This window comes from Sardina pilchardus, chromosome 3, assembly GCF_963854185.1.
Source record: "Sardina pilchardus chromosome 3, fSarPil1.1, whole genome shotgun sequence".
Classification (NCBI taxonomy): domain Eukaryota; kingdom Metazoa; phylum Chordata; class Actinopteri; order Clupeiformes; family Clupeidae; genus Sardina; species Sardina pilchardus.
The window spans coordinates 2,309,290-2,317,828 of record NC_084996.1 but is presented as its reverse complement, the minus strand read 5'-3'; positions in this window follow the sequence as shown (position 1 = coordinate 2,317,828).

Below are 8,539 nucleotides of genomic sequence, written 5' to 3'. Positions count from 1 at the left end.
CCTGACATCAAATAAGATTAGAAAACATCAGAATTATTTAGCATATTACATTCCAAATTAATTATTCCAAATCTTCAATAGCAGAGGCCTATCTGACAGTTACAGTCATCATTCTAAATAACCTATGGCTGTGAGTTTTGATTGTTTTCATGCATGTCTGGTTAACAGGTGAGGAATGTTTTGGAGACATACATGTGTTTTAGGCATAGTGCTGGCCCTAATCTCTGACTGAAAGTGCACAGAATTTATGCATTTACATAACAATATTTACAACATTTTCTCGGGGGAGACACCCCCGAACTCCAATAAAATTTGGGAATTAAATACAGGGGGGGGGGGGGGGTGCAAATCTTGGTTTTGCCTAGGGCAGCCAATGGGCTAGGGCTGGCCCTGATTCTAACTGTCAGTTGTCATTAACTATAATTCCCTCAAACTGTTTCTACTGCCTGAAACTGTTTCAAAAATAAAAGTCACTCAAATAATTCACTATTAATTAATTCAACTATTTAAACTACTCAACTATTTAACTGTTACGGTATTCCAACTGTCAGATTTCATCAATTATGACTCCCACCAACTGTTTCCTCCACCCAAAACTGTTTCATAATGAAAGTCCTTACTACAATTATTCACAATTAAATAATTAAACATTTAAACTACTCAATTAATCAACTATTAAGACATTTCTACTGCCAGTTGTCTTCAACTATGACTCCCACCACCAATTTCCTCTGCCCACAACTGTTTCAAAATAAGTCATCAGTGCCATACTTCCGTATTTAATCATTTAACTATAGTTTTAAAGACCAAAAGGTGCACTAGGGGGTTATCTGCACCACTGAAAGCAGAATTTTCATCCCTCTAAAATTGGTCATTTTTAGGAGGCATTATCTCACATTCGCAGTGGCTTTGGTGGATGGTTTTACTGTTGCTGGACAGAGGAACATCTTCTGATTCAAAAACAATTGTCATCTAATTGGGCCACACATAATGTGCGCCGTGCCAGGAGGGTCTTTACGGGGTTTTTTCGGGTTTTGGAGTGTAATAAACCAGGCAATAATATCTCACTATAGGGTAATTTATGGTCAATTTTTGTGTCACTGTATGACAAATTGTTAAAGAAAGCTTTAATTAACTAGAAAAGCACTCAAAGAGTGCAGACCTCTGCATGCATTGTTGTTCTGGGTTGTCATACATTTGAAACTAGACTATTCAGATCGCCACCGAGTGGCCATACCATGCCATTACATCGCAAACATCTGGCATTAGATCTGTTTGTGATGTAATGCCATGGTATGGCCATGTGATGGCGACCTGAATATGGTTTATCATAGGCCAAAACACGACAAATCCTGCTAAAAACCCTCCTGGCACGGCACACATTATGTGTGGCCCAATTAGACGACAATTGTTTTTGAATCAGTAGATGTTCCTTTCTCCAGCAACAGTAAAACCATCCACCAAAGCCACTGCGAATACGAGATAATGCTTCTTAAAAATGACCGAAATTTAGAGGGAGGAAAATTCTGCTTTCAGTGGTGTAGATAACCCCTCTGTGCACCTTTTGGTCTTTAAAACTATGCTACCTAGGCTCTATGGAAATATAAAGCTTATGTTCATATCTTTATCAGGATAATCAGGGTAGAAATGGCAATTTCAGTCATTTTCAGCCATGAATTGTTGGATTTTTGAGGGTCTCTGAGAGGGGTCCCAGAACTCCATAACAAAAAACAGCTGGAGGGTTTTAAGTATATGGCTGTTCATAGTTCCACATACTTATCACATATACAAAGTATGAGCCGATTTGGCCGACCCCCATCTTCCCACCTCTGCCTGGTTTTCTCATGCAATGACTCTTAAGCGTAGATACTGTGCGCCACGCTTTTGATAGCAATTCACAACTGTAGGGACTTTGTTCGGTTTTACTTGCTTTGGTCCGGACCAATTTTTTTTTCTTAGCGCGGTTCGCTTTCACACTGTGATTAATTGCAACCGGACCAGAATTTATAAACAAATACACATGTGCTAAGGTCGTTCAACCATTGGCCAGTAAACGTGTAGGCGGGGTAAAGAATAAGGAAGCCAAAGTCAAAGTTGGCCCACGTATATATTTGGAAACATTGCGTACTGTACTCATTATTATCCTAGCAATGTAGTTTATACAGTTACAGCTTTGCAGAAGTGCTCGAGCGTCAAGACCGTTTGATGCAACATGAGTTTAACAACATCATGCTCGTAAATTTGCAACGACGAAGACGTGCAGCAAAACAGCTGAGAAGGAGAGCTCTCATGTGTGTCCACTGTCCAACATGCTAAACTAACAGCAGGCCTACGGAAGACGGAACAGGTAGGAGATGCAAAATCATTGCCAAAAAAAAACATCAGCCTACAGCGTACAGCTGTTGTGTGTCACTGAGCTATCCTACATATCCCATAATGCGCGAAAACTACGGGAGCTCGTCAAATCCAAAAAAGATAGATTTCTGCAACTGGGTCGGATCGAGGTCGGGCTGTTTTCACACCATAAACGAACCGCACCAGGGTTCGATAGCAACCGCTCCGAGACCACCTCCTCAGCTGGGTCTCGGTCCGCTTGTTTGGTCCGCACCAGAGCTCGAGTGATCAAAATGGTCCGAACCAGGCAAAAAACTAACTTGAGTTTGTTTTAATCGAACTAAACAAGGCAGGTGTGAATACGCCTTTAGACTGTGTTCTGTTATTCACTGATTGTACTAACTACAATAAATCATCATTCAATTGCCGATCCTGATCCAGCCGTCAACTTTACTGACCAACTTCAATTAAGACATTAGAACATTAAGACTAAAACAGAAGTTGTTGGATTCTCTAGTGGTTTGTGTTGTGTTTTAGTCTTAATGTTCTAATGTCGGAATTGAAGTTGGTCAGTGAAGTTGACGGCTGGATCAGGATCGGCAATTGAATGATGATTTATTGTAGTTAGTACAATCAGTGAATAACAGAACACAGGCTAAGTCTCGGACAGTAAAACCGAACAAAGTCCTTACAGTTGTGAATTGCTATCAAAAGCGTGGCGCACAGTATCTATGCGTAAGATGCTGCATGCTTGGCTTCTCGATTCGTCTCAGAGTCAAATCCTTAGTACAATCAGCTAAACATTCTAACAGGAATTGAAAGGACCAACCTTAACAATAAATAGCCTGACACTTTTCTTGTTTAACTTCAAATCTATTGACTGCCATTGCCATCAATAAATTATGTAATATGTATATGTCATTAAAATATTTGCATATAACATCAATTATGTGAGCTTGAACAAGTTTCATCCAAACAACAGAATGTAGCAACATAATGGTATGCTTTAATTCAGGCCTAAAACACACATCCTTGAATTAATCTGGTTTTACAAATACAATAGAAAGCAAGTAAGTTTAACAACTTATACTAGTGTCTTGATATGCTACAATTAGACTAGCTATTAGTCATTTTGAATTGACTAAAGAAGGCCGCATAGTCCTCTTGACATTTCACTTGGCCTAGAAAGGCTGAGAATCCAACACCCTCAACTCTGGAATAATCTCCATGTAGAAATTAAGTCCTATTATATGATGAATATGAGAGTATTGTGTGCTATTCTGACAGTCCCTGCAATAGTAAGAAGCCTAGCTGCTGCATTTTGGACTAATTTAAGTCTAGCCAGGGTAGATTCAGACGTGCAACAACCTGGTTCAGACCTGAATGTGGAATAGACCACTCACCTCTGTTTATTGTTCCTATTCAGGTCTGTCCCACATGGGTCCATGTTACAATCAGATTAGATTAGGTTCAACTTAATTGTCATTGTGCAGAGTAAAAGTACAAAGATAAGAAATGCAGTTTGCGTCATTATGAGTATATGATACCATAAACAAGTCAGGTATACAATTACCAGAATCACTGCTGAACAACTCTAGCCTTAATCGCTGCAGTCCAGAGCACAGGCCTGACTGTCACTGAGAGCCATTTTGAGGAGGAATGACACTATAAGGTGAGTTGCTTCTGATCATTAGAGTGCATACTGTTATCCGATATCTTATTGGGTCATTCCACCTCAATTCAACGGATTTTAGAGGAAATTTCTGCTTGACCATCTCAGATTTGCTTCAAACGTTTACCATCTAAAGAGTAACCATCTAAACTAATTTAACCAAAATATTAGATTGGTATACCTAATACATCCAGAGAAAAACATTTTTGAGCATGGTACCCCCCTTCTGATTTGTGGCACATTGGCGCCCTCATCTAAATCTGCAGCAAAGTTCAGATGTCATTATCTCAAGAAGTGTTCAAGTTAAAGACTTAACATTTTCTGTGAATAAGGATTGCTACCTATAGATTCCACATATTCATAAGCCGTATGTGTTAACCCGAACTGACTGACTGTGTTTCAATCTTGTGAAATCAGAGGAAAAATTGCAGATTTTTTTCACATCCCCACATTGGGTGCCCCATTACACAATTTATAAACAAAATGTTTGGCACATGGTTATGTCTCTCTATAGATGTGTTTAAGCTGTCTTTGAAAAAAATAGAAAAGAGGTGTCTATATTGCTTTTTTTTGGAAGTATTGTAACACAAAACTGAAAAATAATCAATTTGGATGATATTGTATCTCCCCATTGCAGTGACATTTAAACTACTCAACATTTTAACTGTCAGTTGCCATCAACTATTTAAACTACTTACTCAACTATTTAACTGTTTGGCTATTCCAACTGTCAGTTTTCATCAACTATGACTCCCTCCAACTGATTCTACTGCCTGAAACTAATTTAACTATTATTTAATTCAACTATTTAAACTACTCAACTATTTAACTGTTTGGCTATTCCAACTGTCAGTTTGCATCAACTATGACTCCTTCCAACTGTTTCTACTGTTTGAAACTGTTTCAAAATAAAAATCCTCACTAACATATTTCACTAATAATTAATTCAACTATTTAAACTACTCAACTATTTAACTGTTCAGCCATTCTAACCAGGGCCGGTTCTTCCTACAGGCCACCAAGGCGACCGCCTAGGGCGCCAAATTGGTTGAGGGGCGCCCTAAAGCATCTTTCTTTCTTTTTTTAACAATATTGATTAACAAAATAAGAAACACTGGAAACAGAAAGTCATTACAAAGTAGCCTGCAAAGCGGAGCTAGCATCTTCAATTGTAACAAAAGTGTGGTCTCATTATAGCCCGATAACTAAACCCATGTAGAGAGACGCATTATACGCTACCGGCGTATGATTTCGACAGGCTGATGTGTGTGTGAGCATGTGTCAGTCAATCGTAACAGTCTGCATAATCTTTGCAACGTTACATTGTAAACATTGTTGCAATGTTATATCTGCCTCCTTTTAACGGTTAGCTGTATGTTACTACAATGTTGAAGAGAAAGTCATTGTAGGTCTGGTTCCAATAAACGAAACTAATCTAATAGGAGTCCAACGGCTGACGTGTGTTCTTATAAAAAGTTTTGTCTTCCTTTTAATGCTCTTGAATGTTTATTGTAACAAACAGCACAGTTCATAGGCTACTCATACAGTTGACACGATCATCACGGCCAGAAAAAACGTGGAAATCCAAACATCTCATGCCGTGTATCATTCAATCACGTTCTAAACCAAAAACTAAAAAGTCTTAAAGTGACATGCACCTAATTAAACAACATGTCACGTAGGGCCTACAGTGTAATCACACTAAGTAATGTTATACCAAATTATATCCTGACATCAAATAAGATTAGAAAACATCAGAATTATTTAGCATATTACATTCCAAATTAATTATTCCAAATCTTCAATAGCAGAGGCCTATCTGACAGTTACAGTCATCATTCTAAATAACCTATGGCTGTGAGTTTTGATTGTTTTCATGCATGTCTGGTTAACAGGTGAGGAATGTTTTGGAGACATACATGTGTTTTAGGCATAGTGCTGGCCCTAATCTCTGACTGAAAGTGCACAGAATTTATGCATTTACAAAACAATATTTACAACATTTTCTCGGGGGAGACACCCCCGAACTCCAATAAAATTTGGGAATTAAATACGGGGGGGGGGGGGGGGGGGGGTGACTCCCACCAACTGTTTCCTCCACCCAAAACTGTTTCATAATGAAAGTCCTTACTACAATTATTCACAATTAAATAATTAAACATTTAAACTACCCAATTAATCAACTATTAAGACATTTCTACTGCCTGTACTGTCTTCAACTATGACTCCCACCACCAATTTCCTCTGCCCACAACTGTTTCAAAATAAGTCATCAGTGCCATACTTCCGTATTTAATCATTTAACTATTTAAACTACCGTAAAACTTCAAACAATAGCCGAGTCCCAAATAGACGCATGTCTCTTTTAAACGCCCGGTGTGGCTACAGATTTGGGGTTACAGGCCGGTCTCCAACAGAAGCCTGGTCTGTTTTTTTTAGTTTCGGGTTGTATTTATTCTTCTTATACCTGTCAGATCGCCAGCAGGTGCAGATTGCGCACACTACATTTATAATTGCATGACTGCGGAGGTGAAAGCCAGAGATCCAAATGCTTAACTTTTTTCGACAATGGCCTATGTCCTGCATTACTTAATTAATGCCATTTTTTTAAAATTGCGCACTAGACAACATATTTTATCACGAACTTTCTTTGTTTAGTTTCACTTTCTCTCGTTTCTCCGCGTTTCTCCGCATTTCTCAATACCGTGGCGGAAAAGAAAAAGACTTGATTTAAATGACATTTAAGCTGATAGTTGTCAAATTTGCCTAACAAAATTCGGGAGAAGCAGCGGCAAGATATTTCTCGGTTGATCCAAAGAGGGTGCGTATGGCTGAGCTGTAACGTCTGTCTCCAAAGAGGGAGAGCCCTGCGCATCGGGAGCTGCGCAAGCAAAGCAGGCAAGTGGAGGAGAGCGATGAGGAGGAGGAATTCGCAAATCAACTTGTAGTAGCCTAGTTGAGGATCACGGTGGTAGCGATTAATAGGATCAGTTGTTTTACAGGGTAGCATGCATTCTTTATTGTTGATGTGTTATCAGGGGCAACAAGTTCACAGGCTCGATGGTAACTTGAATTGTTCAGCCCGCTGTCACATCGTTTCGTTAGGCCTATTTTAAGCTGCCAATAATTTAAGACATATCTAATATAGTAGGCTAATTCTAATATGATCTGATTTGTGAAACACATTCGAATTATAGGCTAAATAAAGTAGCCTACCGTAATATAATGTGGTAACCTCCTGTTGTCATGCTTTCCGTCTGCTTATGCTATTGGGTAGTTATTTCTAATCCTACAATAAACCTACACTCAACTAACAACACTAAATTAAACGCCTGTCTCAAAAAGACGCCTGTCTCAAATACACGCCGGTGCATTTTGGCGATTTGGCAAAATAAAAGCCCGGGCTATTGTTTGGAGTTTTACGGTATGCAACTATTTAACTCTTTAGCCATTCTGAATTACAGTTGTCGTTGTCATCAGCTATGTATCCAATCAACAGTTTCCTCTGCCCACAACTATTTCAAAATAAAAGTCCTCACACAATAATTCTCTATTAAATTCTCAACTATTTGAACTGCTCAACTGTTTAACTTTCTGCCCATCCCAACTGTAAATTGTCATCAACTATGACTCCTATCAACCTTTTCTCTACTTCACCTCTATATCTTTGCTTGAATGATATTTGAAACATTATCTAACAATATTTTACTGAGCCGAAATGTTTAAATTTTCATGCACTCGTAATTCCCTGGAATTGCTTTCTCTAGTTCTTATTATAGTGTATGAAACATGCACTCTATTGTTATCAGAATTATTCTTATTATAGTACATGAAAATGCACTCTACTGTTATCCGAATTCTTATTACAGTGCATGAAAATGCACCGTACTGTTCTTCCTAGGCTTTTTTTTACAGTGCATGAAAATGCACTGTACTGTTCTTCCTAGGCTTCTTAGTACATTGCATGTAAATTACACTTCTTCTAAAAATTATAGTTATTCTTCTTCCGACCAAAATCAACGAGCAAAGGCTCTAAAACCACTGAACCGTTTGACGTCATTCAACCACTCCTACAAAGGTTTTGAAAGGAGATTTATTTCCTTGGAATTGCATATGAGGGACCGAGGCGGTCACCCCATGTTGTGGGAGGTGTGACACTGGATGTGTTGGTGTTGAGGAAGGAGATGGCAGGAGACAGCAGTTCCGCATACAAAAAATAGTAATTTATTTAATTGACGGGCAGATCAGGGAATCACAATCCGGGTCCAGGCATGATACAGGGTTCTTCCAGGCAACAACTAGGCACAAACCAGGCACCAAACTAGGCAACAAACTAGGCCACAAACTAGGCAACAGATCCATACAAGGCGACTTTGCAAATCTATGGACCAAACTCTCCCCTTTGCCTCACAGCAAGCAAGGGTTACTTTTTCGTAAACTTCAAATGAACAAAGACTTCCCTTTACTCCTGGACCTCCAGCTCTTCCCATGTGGCTTCCCTGTCTCCCGTGTGTCTCTCATATGTGACTCACC